Genomic DNA, 15,735 nt, shown 5'->3' on the forward strand with positions numbered 1-15,735 from the left:
AGTTGCTCCAAAAAACACAGAGCAACTCCTGGGCAAATTTGGGCCCATAATTTGCACGCCTGTAAAACCTAAACTTGGCATCGCCTAACCACCATCTTTGATTTATCTATTCTGTCCCAATCTTTTCAATCTTGGGTAAAGACCTGCTTTGTCAAGTCATATGTGTCAACTGTGGCTCAGTGGGTCGCACTCTCGCCTCTGAGTCAGAGGGTTGTGGGTTTAAGTCCCACTCCAGGGACTTGAGTACAAAAATCCAGGCTGACACTCCAGTGGACGTAAAAGAGTCCAAGACACTATTTTGAAGAAGAGCAGGGGAGCTAAGAACATAAAAACATAAGAAATAGGAGCAGGAGTAGACCATTTGGCTACTTGAGCCTGCTCCGTCATTCAATAAGATCATGGCTGATCTGATCATGGACTCAGCTCCACCTCTCTGCCCGCTCCCCATAATCCTTTACTCCCTTAAAAATCTGTCTATCTAAGCCTTAAATATATTCAATTACCTCCACAGCTCTCTGGGGCAGAGAATTCCATAGATTTGCAACCCTCAAAGAATAAATTTCTCCTAATCTCAGTTTTAAATGGGCAGCCCCTTATTCTGAGACTGTCCCCTAGTTTTAGTTTCCCTTAGGAGTGGAAATATCCTCTCTGCATCCACCTTGTTGAGCCCCCTCATTATCTTATATGTTTCGATAAGATCGCCTCTCATTCTTCTGAACTCCAATGAGTATAGGCCCAATCTACTCAACCTATCTTCATAAGTCAACCCCCTCATCTCCAGAATCAACCTAGTGAACCTTCTCTGAACAGCCTCCAATGCAAGTATACCCCTCCTTAAATACAGAGACCAAAACTGTACCCAGTACTCCAGGTGTGGCCTCACCAATACCCTGTACAGTTGCAGCAGGACTTATCTGCTTTTATGCTCTATCCCCCTTGCAATAAAGGCCAACATTCCATTTGCCTTCCTGATTACTTGCTGTACCTGCATACTAACTTTTTGTGTTTCATGCACAAGGAGCCCCCAGGTCCCTCTGTACTGCAGCACTTTTGCAATTTTTCTCCATTTAAATTATAATTTGCTTTTCTATTATTTCTGCCAAAGTGCATAATCTCACACATTCCCACATTATACTCCATTGCCAAATTTTTGCCCACTCACTTAGCCTGTCTATATCCCTTTGCAGATTTTTTGTGTCCTCCTCACAATTTGCTTTCCCACCCATCTTTGTATCATCAGCAAACTTGGCTACATTGCACTCGATCCCTTTGTCCAAGTCATTAATATAGATTGTAAATAGTTGAGGCCCCAGCACCGATCCCTGCGGCACCCCACTAGTTATTGTTTGCCAACTGGAAAATGACCCATTTATCCCGACTCTCTGTTTTCTGTTCGTTAGCCAGTCCTCTATCTATGCTAATATATTACCCCCAACCCCGTGAGCTTTTATCTTGTGCCGTAACCTCTTATGTGGCACCTTATCGAATGCCTTCTGGAAATCCAAAAACACCACATCCACTGGTTTCCCCTTATCCACTCTGGTCGTTGCATCCTCAAAGAACTCCAGCAAATTTGTTAAGCATGATTTGCCTTTCATAAAACCATGCTGACTCTGTTTATCCCTGGTGTCCTGGCCAATTTTTATCCCTCAATCAACATAACAAAAACAGATTATCTGGTCATTATCACATTGCTGTTTGTGGGAGCTTGCTTGTGTGCAAATTGGCTGCCGTGTTTCCTACATTACTAGAGTGACTACACTCCAAAAGTACTTCATTAGATGTAAAGCACTTTGAAACGTCTGGTGGTTGTGACAGGTGCTATATAAATCCAAATCTGTCTTTCTTGACCTAGTTTTTTCAATTTAAATAAAATGTAAGTCGGTTGTATTTTTGGGAGCATCACTGATTGTTCTAGGTTGTGTTTTGCTGACATTTCCTGGCATGAATTATGCTTGAAGTTTACTGGGAAAATGGCCACAGTGCTTAACCATGCTCTTTAGCATCAGTCGAATCAAGACACAAACCAGGAGCCAAAATGTTATCAGCTGAGGCTGTTCACTCGGTTGATTCCAGAGATGAGGACGTTGAGTAGTGTCATGTTTGTAACTAAATGCAACACCACTATATTACTGTATATACTCAACACAGATGCACACCTTGACCACAGGGGGTGAACTTGTGGGAGACACTCCTTACCCGATCACTCAGGTATATAAGGGGAGGTCCCACGCAGGGTCATCACTTCTGGAGTGCTGTAATAAAGAGTTAAGGTCACTGAGTGGCCTTGTCCCTGGAATGTGCCTCGTGTGGTTTCATGCTGTAGAGTAAGGACTTTACATTGGTGACGAGAAACGGGAATTCACAACCCACGAGAATGGCCACCGGTAGCACAGATGAACGGTACTGTGTTGGGGAAGACTGGGACGATTTTGTTAAGAGGCTTCAGCAGAGCTTTGTCATGAAAGACTAGCTGGGGGATGCAGCGGCCGACAAGCGACGGGCTCATCTTTTGACCAGCTGCGGGCCAAAGACTTAGGCGCTCATGAAGGACTTAGTGGCACCCGAAAAGCCATCGGACAAAACCTTTGAAGAGCTTAGCAAGTTGATTGGGGAGCACCTCAAGCCGGCGAGCAGCATACACATGGCTCAACACAGATTCTACACCCACCGACGTCGTGAAGGACAGAGCATACCGGACTTTGTAGCGGACCTCAGGTGCTTGGCCACCCTCTAAGTTCACAGACGCCTGCAGGGGGGAGATGCTAAGGGACTTCTTTATCGAGGGTATCGGTCATGCGGGAATTTTTCGCAAGTTAATTGAGACCAAGGACTTGACCTTGGAAGCGGCGGCGTTGTTGGCTCAGACTTTCATGGCAGGGGAGGAAGAGACAAAAATGATTTACGCGCGCAATTCTGCCTCCAATGCGGCGATGGATCAGGGAGTCAACGTCCTCAATGCTACTCAGAGCCCTGTGGGCAGGCAGGGGCAGTCCGACATTCATCAGGCAGTAATATACCCCAGAGTTGGACCTCAACAGAGACAATGGCAGGCTGAACGGACGTTCATGTCATCACAGTGGACAATGCAGCCCGGTATGGGGCCATTGACACCTACTAATAGGGTACTTAAGAGCAGTCAGAGGGACAGTCAGCGTGGAATTCCTGGTCACAGCCCTTTTGTCCCCAACAATGGAAACTTTAACTCATGCTGGAGGTGTGGGGGAAAACACTCAGCCAGATCTTGCAGATTCCAACAGTTTGTCTGCAGAAACTGCAACCTCCGTGGTCATTTAGCTCATATGTGCAGAAAGCCTGCAACCAGACTGATATGAGGCGGATGGACCAGAAGAGGGTTCTGTGAGGCAGGATGACTTTTGGGGCAAATCGATGGACGCCGAGGTTCAGCGGGTCCATGTGGCAACTATTCACAGTTCATACACCAAAACGCCACCAATGATGATGAGGGTTTTATTGAACGGTATCCCATTACAGGTCGAGACACCGAGGAACATCTCCACAACCTGGAGGAGGTGTTGCGCCGACTGGACCGGGTAGGCCTGCGACTCAAGAAGTCTAAATGTACGTTCTTAGCTCCTGAGGTTGAGTTTCTGGGCAGGAGGGTGCTGCAGATGGGATTCGGAAACAGAGGCGATTCGACGAGCACCCAGGCCCTGCAACACATTGGAGCTGCTTTCATTCCTGGGACTGTTGAACTATCTCGGGAACTTTCTGCCAAACTTGAGCACGTTGTTGGAGCCGCTACACGTGTTCCTGCGTAAGGGTTACGATTGGTTTTGGGGGGACTGTCAGGAACGGGCTTTTGATTGGGCGCGAAACCTACTGTGTTCAAACAAGTTGTTGACCCTGTACGACGCTTGCAAAAGTTTAGTTCTGACATGTGATGCATCGTCCTATGGGGTTGGGTGCGTGTTGCAGCAGGGTAATGCTAAGGGTCAGCTACAACATGTGGCTTATGCCTCCAGGTCGCTCTTCCAAGCAGAACGGGACTATGGGATGGTTGAGAAGGAAGCACTTGCATGTGTCTATGGTGTTAAGAAAATGCATCAGTACCTCTTTGGTAGGAAGTTTGAATTAGAGATGGACCATAAGCCACTCACATCCCTGTTGTCAGACAGCAAGGCTGTCAATGCCAACGCATCAGCTCGCATACAGCGATGGGCTCTCACGCTAGCGGCCTATGACTACTCCATCCGGCACCGGCCCAGCACTGAAAATTGCGCTCAGCAGGCTCCCACTGGCCACCACCGAGGGGGCAGCTGAGCAAAGCGCTGAGATGGTCATGGCTGTCGATGCCTTCGACAGTGCAGGCTCCCTTATCACAGCCCGCCAGATCAAAATCTGGACAAACAGGGATCCCCTCCTATCCCTGATTAAGAAATGTGTCCTGACTGGGGATTGGGCGCCCGCACACTGAGCATGCCCTGAGGAGGTCAGACCATTCCACAGACGGATGGATGAGCTCTCCATCCAAGCTGACTGCCTACTATGGGGCAACTGGGTAGTCATGCCCCAGAAAGGCAGGGAGGCGTTCATCAGGGAACTCCACAGCGAGCACCCAGGCATTGTGATAATGAAGGCCATTGCCCGGTCACACGTTTAGTGGCCTGGAATTGACTCAGACCTGTAACACTGTGTTTGCAGGTGCACGACATGTGCCCAGCTGGGCAATGCCCCCAGGGAGGCCCCGCTCAGCCCGTGGCCCCTGGCCCACCAAGCCATAGTCACGCATTCACGTTGACTACGCGGGCCCGTTCATGGGGAAGATGTTCCTTATCGTTGTAGATGCGTACTCGAAATGGATCGAGTACATCATCCTGAATTCATGCACGTCATCCACCACCGTGGAAAGCCTACGTGTGATCTTCGCAACCCATGGCTTGCCGGACATCCTGGTTAGTGATAATGGCCCGTGTTTCACGAGCTATGAATTCCGGAAGTTTATGTCGGGCAATGGCATCAACCACGTCAGGACTGCGCCGTTCAAGCCGGCCTCCAATGGCCAGGCGGAACGTGCAGTCCAAATTGTTAAGCAAGGGATGCTCAGGATTCAAGGATCCTCCCTGCAATGCCGCCTATCGCGCCTCCTGCTGGCCTATAGGTCCCGCCCGCACTTGCTCACGGGGGTCCCGCCCGCAGAGCTACTCATGAAACGGACACTCAAAACTCGGTTGTCCCTCATCCACCCAATCCTGACCGACATAGTTGAGGGCAAGCGTAAAGCATAAAATGAGGACCATGACCGTAATTCGAGGGGGAGATGTATAGAAATAAATGATCCTGTATTCGTCCTCAATCACGCCATGGGGCCCAAATGGCTCGAGGGTTACCATAATTGACAAAGAGGGGAATAGGGTCATTGTGGTAAAACTCAACAATGGCCAGATATGCCGTAAGCATCTGGACCAAGTTTTTAAAAAAAAAGGTTCAGCAATGACACGGAGGAACCTGAAGAAGACCATGAGATGGAGCTCACACTACCGCCAGTGAACGTGCAACAAGAGCAATCAGAGGAATGCACAGTTCCTGAGGTCAGGCCGGAATCACCACAGGTGACAGACACTCACGTCAGTGTCCAACAACCAGAGCCCCAACTACGGCGCTCCACGAGGGAGTGCAGACCACCTGAAAGACTAAACCTATGATCCCAATAAGACTTTGGGGGCGGGGGGGGGGGGGGCCGGGAAGGTGATGTCATATATGTAACTGCAATGTAACACCACTGTATTACTGAATACACTCAACACAGATGCACACCTTGACCACAGGGGGTGAACTTGTGGGAGACACTCCTTACCCGATCACTCGGGTATATAAGGGGAGGTCCCACGCAGGGTCATCACTTCTGGAGTGCTGTAATAAAGAGTTAAGGTCACTGAGTGGCCTTGTCCCTAGAATGTGCCTTGTGTGGTTTCATGCTGTAGAGTAAGGACTTTACAAGTAGGTTGGGCCTATATTCATTGCCGTTCAGAAGAATGAGAGGTGATCTTATCGAAACATATAAGATAATGAGAGGGCTCGACAAGGTGGATGCAGAGAAGATATTTCCACTCATAGGGGAAACTAAAACTAGGGGGCATAGTCTCAGAATAAGGGGTCGCCCATTTAAAACTGAGATGAGGAGGAATTTCTTCTCTGAGAGGGTTGTAAATCTATGGAATTCTCTGCCCCAGATAGCTGAGGAGGCTGGGGCATTAAATATATTTAAGGCAGAGATAGACAGATGTTTGAGTGATAAGTGAATAAAGGGTTATGGGGAGCAGGCAGGGAAGTGAAGCCGAGTCCATGATCAGATCAGCCATGATCTTATTGAATGGCTGAGCAGGCTCGAGGAGCCAAATGGCCTACTCCTGCTCCTATTTCTTATGTTCTTAAAGTAATAATGAAGATCGGGCTGGAGTTTCGGCTTTGATGATTTCGGGGGGGTAATGGTGACAGGGTGGTAAAGGCGGTGGGATAGCACTTGCCTGGTTTCATTCTTATCTATCTAATCGTAGCCAGGGAATCATCTGCAACGGCTTCTCTTCCTGCTCCCGCATCGCTACCTTTGGTGTCCCCCAAGGATCTATCCTTAGCCCGCTCCTATTTCCCATCTACTTGTTGCCACTTGGCAGCATCATCGGAAAACACCGTGTTAGTTTCCACATCTACGCTGATGACACCCAGCTCTACCTCACCACCACTTGTCTGACATCCAGTTCTGGATGAGCAAAAATGTTCTGCAATTAAATATTGGAAAGACCGAAGCCATTGTTTTCGGTCCCTGCCATAAACTCTGTTCCCTAGCTGCTGACTCTAACCCTCTCCCGGCTGAACCAAACTGTTTGCAAGCTTGGTTTCATATTTGACCCTGAAATGAGCTTTCGACCACACATCCGCAGCATGACTAAGACTGCATTTTTCCATCTCTCTAGCATCGCCCGTCTCCGCCTCTGCCTCAGCTCATCTATTACTGAAACCTTTATCCATGCTTTTGTTACACCTCGACTTGACTATTCCAACGCACTCCTGGCTTCCCACATTCTACCCTATGCAAACTTGAGGTGATCCAAAACTCGGCTTCCCATGTCCTAACTCACACCAAGTCCCGCTCACCCATCACCCCTGTGCTTGCTGACCAACATTGGCTCCCGGTTAAACAACATCTCAATTTCAAAATTCTCATCCTTGTTTTCAAGACTCTCCACGGCCTCACCCCTCCCTATCTCTGTAATCTCCTTCAGCCTCACAACCCCCTGAGATATCTGCGCTCCTCTAATTCTGCCTTCTTGAGCATCCGTGATTATAATCGCTGAACTATTGGTGGCCGTGCCTTCTGCTGCCTAGGCCCTAAGCTCTGGAACTCCCAGCCTAAACCTCTCCGCCTCTCTCTCTTTAAGACATTCCTTAAAACCTACCTCTTTGACCAAGCTTTTGGTCACCTGCTCTAATTTCTCCTTATGTGGCTCGCTGTTTTAATTTTTTGATTTATAATACTCCTGTGAAGCATCTTGGCACGTTTTACTACTTTTAAAGGCGCTGTATAAATATAAGTTGTTGTTGTAAAGTCAAATAGCATGGCAGCATTCCTGTCCATATTTGCACATGACAAATGGCCACATGGGTGAGCTCATGGCTGTCACTACCCATTGCTCATTGACCCCTCATTAGTCGCCCATTCTCAGGAGAGATGGGAAGAGAATTCAGGGGGGAAAAAACGTAAGATTTAGATAACAGACCCCTGATGTTTTTATCATGTTGAAAGATTATTTTATTTACATTGCTCAATACCAGCACTTTGCATATTTTGATAAACTTCTGATATTTTATTTACGCAGCAGCTGACAGTACCCCATAAAAGAATGTCTGCAATTAAAGAGCTAAACTAACATTTTGTTGCAAAATATCCTAAATGCAGAGCCCAAGGCATTTTGTGTTTTATAAACCTCTGATCTGGCAGTGTTGACTGAGAGATTTGATTTCTATTCCCTTTTCGGCACGATGTGTTCGCCTGTATGTAGCTGTCAGCAAGGCTCAGCGTAGACATCTGAGTTCCCTTCCTTCTCAGCCTGGTTGCCAAACCGTGTACACGCCAGGACCCACGTCCCGGGACTGTCAGCAGATCTTCCAGCTGACTGAATAAATGAGGAAATCATATGAAATCATGCTCCACCAGTGGCAGGTGTTACATGAATAAAAAGCACTGAACTGCTTCAGTCTGGGGTTCTTTCCCACTGATGTTAAGTCACCTGATCAGGTGCCGCTGTTAGTTTTATCCCCCTGGAGACCAAGGGTAAATAGCTGAGCAGATGGTTCCGTCCGTGCGCTTCTGAGCACAAGGAGTGGAGAAAAAGGGACTTCGGTTTTCTTTTAATAATTCATATAATTTATTCTCTTAAATTGAATTAGAAGTCATGACATCATCGGGGGGGAAGCGGATTCAGTATTTCATGAATATGAGGGCCCCTGCAATGTTATAAAGGGCCGCTGATGTCTATCCACTGTGTGTAACAATGTGTATTATTAGGCCACAATAGAAAATAAATGAAGGCAGCTTAATGCCAAAAAATGCCCCAAGACATTTACTAACACAAAGAATTGCTGAAATGTTTGCCCATTTTCCAGCAATAGGATCCAATTCTTCAGCTGCTTTATATAGCATGATTTATTTGAAGGAATATTCCAGGGAGCCTTGCGAACATTGTTATTTGCTTGCATACTAACGTCCGTTTTAACATGAGCTTCCCTTCCTTGTCGATCGGAAGTTTGTATTTGGAGTGTTGAGATCAGACAGGCAACCTGGAGCTGAGGGGTGTATTTAAATTTGCAACGTGCGAGAGCGGAAGCATTGAGACTAGACAGAGTTGGAGATGTCGAGTGTAAACTCAGGGCTATTGAGACTGGAGTTGTGGGACTGGGGAGAGAGTTCTGGGAGGGTCCGGAATGAAAGCTTTAAAGACTATATAGGAGATTGAGGGGGAAAGAGTGCATGGGTAATATGGAGTGTGGGGCTTTGAGGTGGACTGGAGAAAGAATTGGGGAAGGATGTAGGGTGTGGCGGGATGGTGTGGGGCAGGGGGGGGGGGGCGTTGTGAAGTTGAATTTGGGCAGGGAATTGAGGGAGAGAGCATATCGGGGGTTGTGAAGCAGGGCACTGGACATGAGATCCAGAGGTATGGAAAGAACTACAGGAGGTTGTACAGTGTGGGATCAGGTCTTTGAGCTTGGTAGCAAAATTCATGTAATGGGAAAAAATTGAAGAAATGCTGAGACATTGGGACTGGATGGTCCTAATTGGTATTCTAGTAGCCATCCTGCAAATCTGGGCAATCACATCCTTTACTTAAGTAACATTAAATGGCGCACAGTGCTGTGTCAATGCCAGAAGCCTTATCCAGTACTTGCAATAAAATTTTATTTCAACAATACACTATCAGCAGGGAGTAGTAGTTTTAGACATCTCGTGAGACAAATTTTAACTTGCCAACAAAGCCTCGGGCAAGCTGGTAAGTTGATCTTGGAAACAACTTCAGTAGCTTATCACTCCATTTAAAATTCTTCAGTAGTTTATCGCAGTATCTCCCAATACTACATAGAATCAATACCTGCCAACAAATGCATTGATATTCTGGCATTACCCCATTGCAGTACTATACAAGACTGTCTCAATGTCAGGAGCAGCGTTGGCACTCCTACTCTACCCTTCTTTCTCTCTCTTTCCCCCCCATCCCCAACCCCATCCGCATCCGCAGTCCACTACTGTGCAACGCCAGTTCCGTTCACTCAGTGGTCCTGATTCTCTGTCTCAGCACCTCAGTTTTTCATGCCTAAGACATGGTGCTGTCCTCACAGTGAGTGATGGCTCTGTTGGGACTGTCACCTCCACTAAGTGTTGGAGCCTTGATTCAGGGGTGAGTGCATTATTACTCTTGCATCAGATTTCCTTAAGATTTCAATAGCCACTATCCATAATCTGACTCTGACCACAAGACCCAATACTTGCTACGTTCCTAAGGTAATCGCTTAGTAAGAGTCACACAATCATTTGGAATAGAAACAATTCAACTGCAGTATCCCATTGGTGGATGGATTATGTGGTTGGGAGCAATGTTGAAAATAATGCGGTTAAATACAAAGAAAGATGATCTAATTAGTGATTTCAAGCTTTTTTTCCTTTTTGCTGACAATGTTCTTCCCTCCAGGCATTGATTCTTGGCTGGGTACAATTTGTCTGATAGTGGGCACCCTTTGTTACCTTGCCCAAGTCATCATTGATTACGTATGAGCCTCGCCAATGAGTTTCAGCAGATTATTGGACCAAATCAGGAATTGCAATGGAGCCCGATGCTGTCTTTACTCCATGTCCACACATGCACACTTTGCAGTAACGATCAATGGATGATGTTCAGAAACACGAAAACTGGATGATTTTCGCCTTCCTAACCAGTGCTGTTGAAGTGCCCCTACCACCAGCCCGGGAATGGTCAAAAGACCAGAAATTGAACTGGCTGAGCCATGAAGGGAAATAGAATTCTAATAACACTTCATATTTGAAAAGACCCTGCCAGGTTGGTGCAGGTGAAGTGGGAACAGATACAAAAACATTTCTACTCCCACACAGGTTGCAGCTAATTTTCATGATCTTTTGTCTTGAAGAGCCGTATGCTATTTTGAAGTAAAAGTAACTGATCTTCCATAACGTTGCTCACAGTATGTCAGAGAATATGTTGTTTTGTAACAACAGGACCTTTATGCAAAGAGACTGATGGTGTACGAATTATATAATGTTCCTCCCCCATGGGGTTCCCACAGGCAAAAATTGAAAAAACAATTGCTTTTCCTCCTCCTTTAACTGCTTATTTATTTGTCTCCCATTCTCTAATTATTTCTGTTTTTCCCCCCTCTCTCTTTGTCCTGGACTCTTTCGATCTTGATCTCGATCTCTCTGCCTCTCCCACACACTTACTCTCTCTACCTCTAGGTTTATCCAACTTTTTCTCACTCAACTTTTATGCAAGTCTCTCCTCTCTTCACTCTGGGTTTATCGAACTTTCTCACTCTACTTTTGTACAGCAGCACAACTGAGACCTATAACCCACCATTTGAAGGTGGTCAGGGGATTATGGATGCAGCCAAATGTTCAACTACCTCAAGACTCAAGACATTGGGGTGCCCCAGTGTCAAACTGCTATTCTATTATGAAAGGTTTCATTAGATTTTCACCAAATGGAAGTTCACATACACAAATCTTTGAAGGTGGCAGGACATTGATAAGTCTGTTAAAAAGCATATGGGATCCTTGGCTTTATAAATAGAGTACAAAGGCAAGGAAGTTGTGCTAAATCTTTCTAAATAACTGGTTAGGCTTCAGCTGAAGTATTGTGTCTAATTCCGGGCATCACATTTTAGGAGGATGTCAAGGCCCTGGAGACAGTGCAGAGGAGATTTGCTAGAATTGTTCCAGGGATGAGGAACTTCAGTTATGTGGAGAGACTGGAGAAGCTGTAATTGTTCTTGTAGCGTATGTCGGCACCTTTAGTAATGACTCCACGAGGCAGGGTATGATACTTAAACTGTGTAGACCTGTAGTCCTTTATTTGCAGCTCCTGAGTGAGGACAACAAGCTGTGTGTTCCTTTTTATACTGGGTTACCTGCAGTGTGCCGGTAACCCTTAGGTCTCCAGCAGCAGCAACCTCTGGTGTACAGGCAAGGTGTGTACAGTGTAAGGGTACATTCAGTGTTACATAACAGTGTTACAGACATCACACAGTAAACAGGCATACATACACAACAGTTCTCCTTAGAGCAGAGACGGTTAAGAGGAGATTTAATCGAGGTTTTCAGAAATGCGAGGGGCTTTGATAGAGTAGATAGGGAGAAACTGTTTCCACTGGAAGGAAGGTCGGTAACTAGAGGACACAAAGTTAAGATAATTGGCAAAAGAACCGTGGGGGGAAATGAGGAGAAATATTTTTACGCAGCGAGTTGTGGTCTGGAATGTGCTGCCTGAAAGGGCGGTAGAAGCAGTTTCAATAGTAATTTTCAAAAGGGAATTGGATTTATATTTGAAAAGGAACTATATTCAGGGCTACGAGGAAAGGACAGGGGAGGGGGACTAATTGGATAGCTCTTTCAAAGAGCCGGCACATAAAGCTGAGCCAAATGGCCTCCTTCTGTGCTGTATGATTCTGTGAAATGCTGTATGTCATATTAATAAGAGACTGCATTTTCCTTTTGAAAGCTGGGGCATTGAAAACTGTCCATGTGTACCATCTCCAAATATCAATATGGATGTTTGTCAAAAGCCACTGACACCTAGAGTTTTAAAAACTGCCTAGAATTGCCTGGTTCTGAAGGTGGCAGAGTGTTTCAGAGCTAGCTGATTGCGATCTGGCATGGAGACAGCTCCCCCTCAAGCACGCAGGGTAACTTGTCACCACTCCTAACAGCTCAGACAGTGTGCCAAATGGAGCAGAGCAAGAAAACACATTAGAACAAAAAAAAGCGAAAAGGGCTTCAGGGCCCTACAGCTTCTAGAAAATCGTGAACGCGTCAAACAGAGTCAAAGAAAAGAAGAACAAAAGAGCTAACTTTCCCATTCTCCTACCTCAGTGAAAATATGTTCGGTGGAATATCTGAAACATGAGCTGAAGTAACTGTGTAAGGCAACTTACAGCAGTTGCAATAAACAATGTAAAATAGGAGGAGGATATTTGTTAAAAGATTACAGTTATTTTAAAATGCCTAGTTTAAGTGTAGAATCCTGTGTATATTTTGAGGAAAGACACAAGAGTACATCAGTATTCAGAATCTTTGACTCTCAATCCTTATATATTGCAACCATTTAGCATTTCTATGATCCATGTCAAAATCAACATTAAATTAAAAAATACTTTCCCACATATGGATAAATGCATTGCCGGGTACGGAACTGAGCCATATGCACTTGGTGGCAGGAGAGGTGTCACAATTGCCCTCAGTGCTCTTGGAATAGGGAAGGAAAATATTGGCCAGAATAACCATTCAAGATCATTGTCCAGGCATCCCTGCTGGAACTACATTGTGTCTGCACTTCAGGTGAAGACATAACCAGGCTTAGCTGCAAAGTCCCCAGTGGCCAATAGCTGCTTACTGTCACGGTTCACGCACAAATAATGGTCATTTGAGCAACGTCACAAAGTTTTATCACGGATCAAATCACCTCTTTTGAGGTTAGCTTTCCTTTTTTCTAAATAGAGACGGTTTTTTGTGGGGTCTGCTGTCAGTCAATCTTCGGGGCTTCACAAACACTCTCAATAATTTGAACCATGTTTACAAATAAAAGGAGTAACCCCGTGCTGTCAGTCAAGTTGAGTCAGGGGATACGCTGAAGATGACGAGCAGCAAATGTGGTGCCCACAGGGAGTGTGAACAATACACGCAGGACTTTTAAAATTCGAGCAATGGATCGTCCGTGGCGTTGCTCACAGTAAGTCGGAGGATACGTTCTCTCTTACCTGCCTCCGGCATCTGCATGTTTTTCTTTATTCATTCATGGGATGTGGGTGCTGCTAGCAAGGCCAGCATTTATTGCCTTTGAGAAGATGGTGGTGAGCCGCCTTCTTGAACCGCTTCAGTCTTACTGTTTTTCGTAGTGGTTGTGTACAACTGAGTGGCTTGCTAGGCCATTTCAGAGGGCAGTTAAGAGTCAACCAAGGGTCATTGACCCAAAACGCTAACTCTGCTTCCTCTCCACAGATGTTGCCTGACCTGCTGAGATTTCCAGCATTTTCTGTTTTTATTTAAGAGTCAGCCACATTGTTGTGGGTCTGGAGTCACATATAGGCCAGACTGGGTAAGGGCGGCAGATTTCCTTCCCGAAAGGACATTAGTGAACCAGATAGGTTTTTACAGCAATCCAGTCGTTTCATGGCCACCATTACGGACACTTGCTTTTTATTCCAGATTTATTTAATTAACTGAATTTAAATTCCCCAGTTGCTGCTTCTCTCTTTCTCTCTTTTTCTGCTTCTCTCCCTTTTCTCTTCTGGTTTTCTCTCCTGTTTTCCTTCTCTCTTGATTCCTTCTCTCTTTCTCTTGTTTTCTGTATTCCTCTCTTTTCCCGGGGAAATGATGGGTGTTCCTTTCGGATGGGAGATGGTGGGGAAAGCAGCATATTCTGATGGTGGTTGGATGGAAAAGGGATCTACTGAGTGGTGTCGGATTGCAGGGAGAAAAGGAGGGATCCAGACCATAAACTGCATTTTCCACACAAGGTACCAGCTGGGTAGGGAGTAGGCTTGCAGTAAAAGGTGGTAGGAGGGAAAGGGCAAGAGGTTGGGTGACATGAGTGAGTGGGTTCGGGAGGTTAGAGGGAAAGGGCGACGGGCAGGGAGGCCAGGGTGAGGAGCAGTAGGAGAGGGAAAGTGTACGGTGTGGGAAGGCACAGACACAGGTGGGAAGGCAAGGGCACATGTGGTAGTTTGGGGTGGTTCAGGGTGGGGAGGCATGGGCACATGTGGCACGAAAAGGGAGCAGCAGCGACAGTTTGGGAACCCCCCCTACTCGCCTCCGGTTTGGGATAGTTGCTGTTTCTTAAAGGCTCTGTAATTCAAGTAACAGGGACTTCCCCAAAGTTTTTGAGGCAAGCTTTTGAGGGAATCCTTACCTGCAGTTGATAACTTTGCTTCTGGCTCTAACTTGTCAAGTGCACAGTGGGAGGCAGAGGCCACAACGGAAGCCGCAAGCAGAGGAGATCTGCGGCTAAAACCACAAAGGTTTCAATCAATTGGGACGGGAGGCCGCTGGACACACCATAATAGACGGGAAGCTATTGTTTGGGAGGCCTTCAGATGACAAGTCATGAGGAGGGATGCAAGTGACACAGGGCCCACATTCCCATATCAGAGGCTAACAGCAGCAAGTGACACAGCCTCTGATAAGGGATGGGGATGTGGGCCGAACAGCAGCAAAAAAGCTGCAAAGGCTAACCAGCAGAGGAGAAAGACAGCAAGCCACATTGGGAGCTGCGGTCCCATGGGAACAAGGCACCCAATTTACCTGCCTAACGGTGAGCGGGGAACATAGGGCCAGAGGCAGACGTGCAGGCAATCTAAAAACATTGTGCTTATTTTCAGTTATTTTGAAATATTGAACATGTGGGATATGGTAGCGCGAGGTGTAATGTGCCATCTCTTGTGCGGAGGCCTGCAATTATAGCACAAGATTGCTAATATATTGTGTGCATAAAATTAAACTTCAGATTGAAATGCAGGCCAAGATTATTATCCACATTAGAATGAAGAGAGAAAATGGGGGGAAATGCAGAGCAGGATATGCAGCTTCAGAAGAGGAATGACAGGTTAACATTTCAGGGTAGTTTTAATCAGTATATTCAGCATGTTGTGTTTTTGATTACAAATATCTAGCAGTCATAGCTATTCTTCTAATTCTGCCATTTATACTGGATCTGAAGCAACCCTCAAATGCTCAATCCTGGTAATTTATGCCAAATGGTGTCCCACTTCCCAATAGAAGGAAAGAGCCTAACACCTTAACCAGGCATTCCAAGGTGCTTTACAGCCAATGTACTATTTTTGAAGTGCAACTGTTGGTGTGCAGTCAATCTGCACAAGCTAGGTCCCACAAGCGATAAGTGACTCGCTAATCTGGCTTTGGTGTTGTTGGTTGAGGGAGGAACATTGGCCACCACGCCGTGCAAACTGGCCGGCTCCCCTTCAAAAAGTGCCATGGAA

At 46.2% G+C, this 15,735-nt stretch overlaps 1 protein-coding gene and 1 long non-coding RNA gene across 2 annotated transcripts in view; one reads left to right on the forward strand and one right to left on the reverse strand.

Annotated features, from left to right (window-relative positions):
* The window catches only part of exoc4 (exocyst complex component 4), a 617,734-nt gene that overhangs the window by 528,194 nt on the left and 73,805 nt on the right, over positions 1-15,735 (forward strand). The window lies entirely within an intron of this gene.
* The window catches only part of LOC139278431 (uncharacterized), a 133,642-nt gene that overhangs the window by 1,967 nt on the left and 115,940 nt on the right, over positions 1-15,735 (reverse strand). The gene's annotated exons all lie outside the window — the stretch shown is intronic.

Source organism: Pristiophorus japonicus, chromosome 13 (genome assembly GCF_044704955.1).
Source record: "Pristiophorus japonicus isolate sPriJap1 chromosome 13, sPriJap1.hap1, whole genome shotgun sequence".
Classification (NCBI taxonomy): Eukaryota; Metazoa; Chordata; class Chondrichthyes; family Pristiophoridae; genus Pristiophorus; species Pristiophorus japonicus.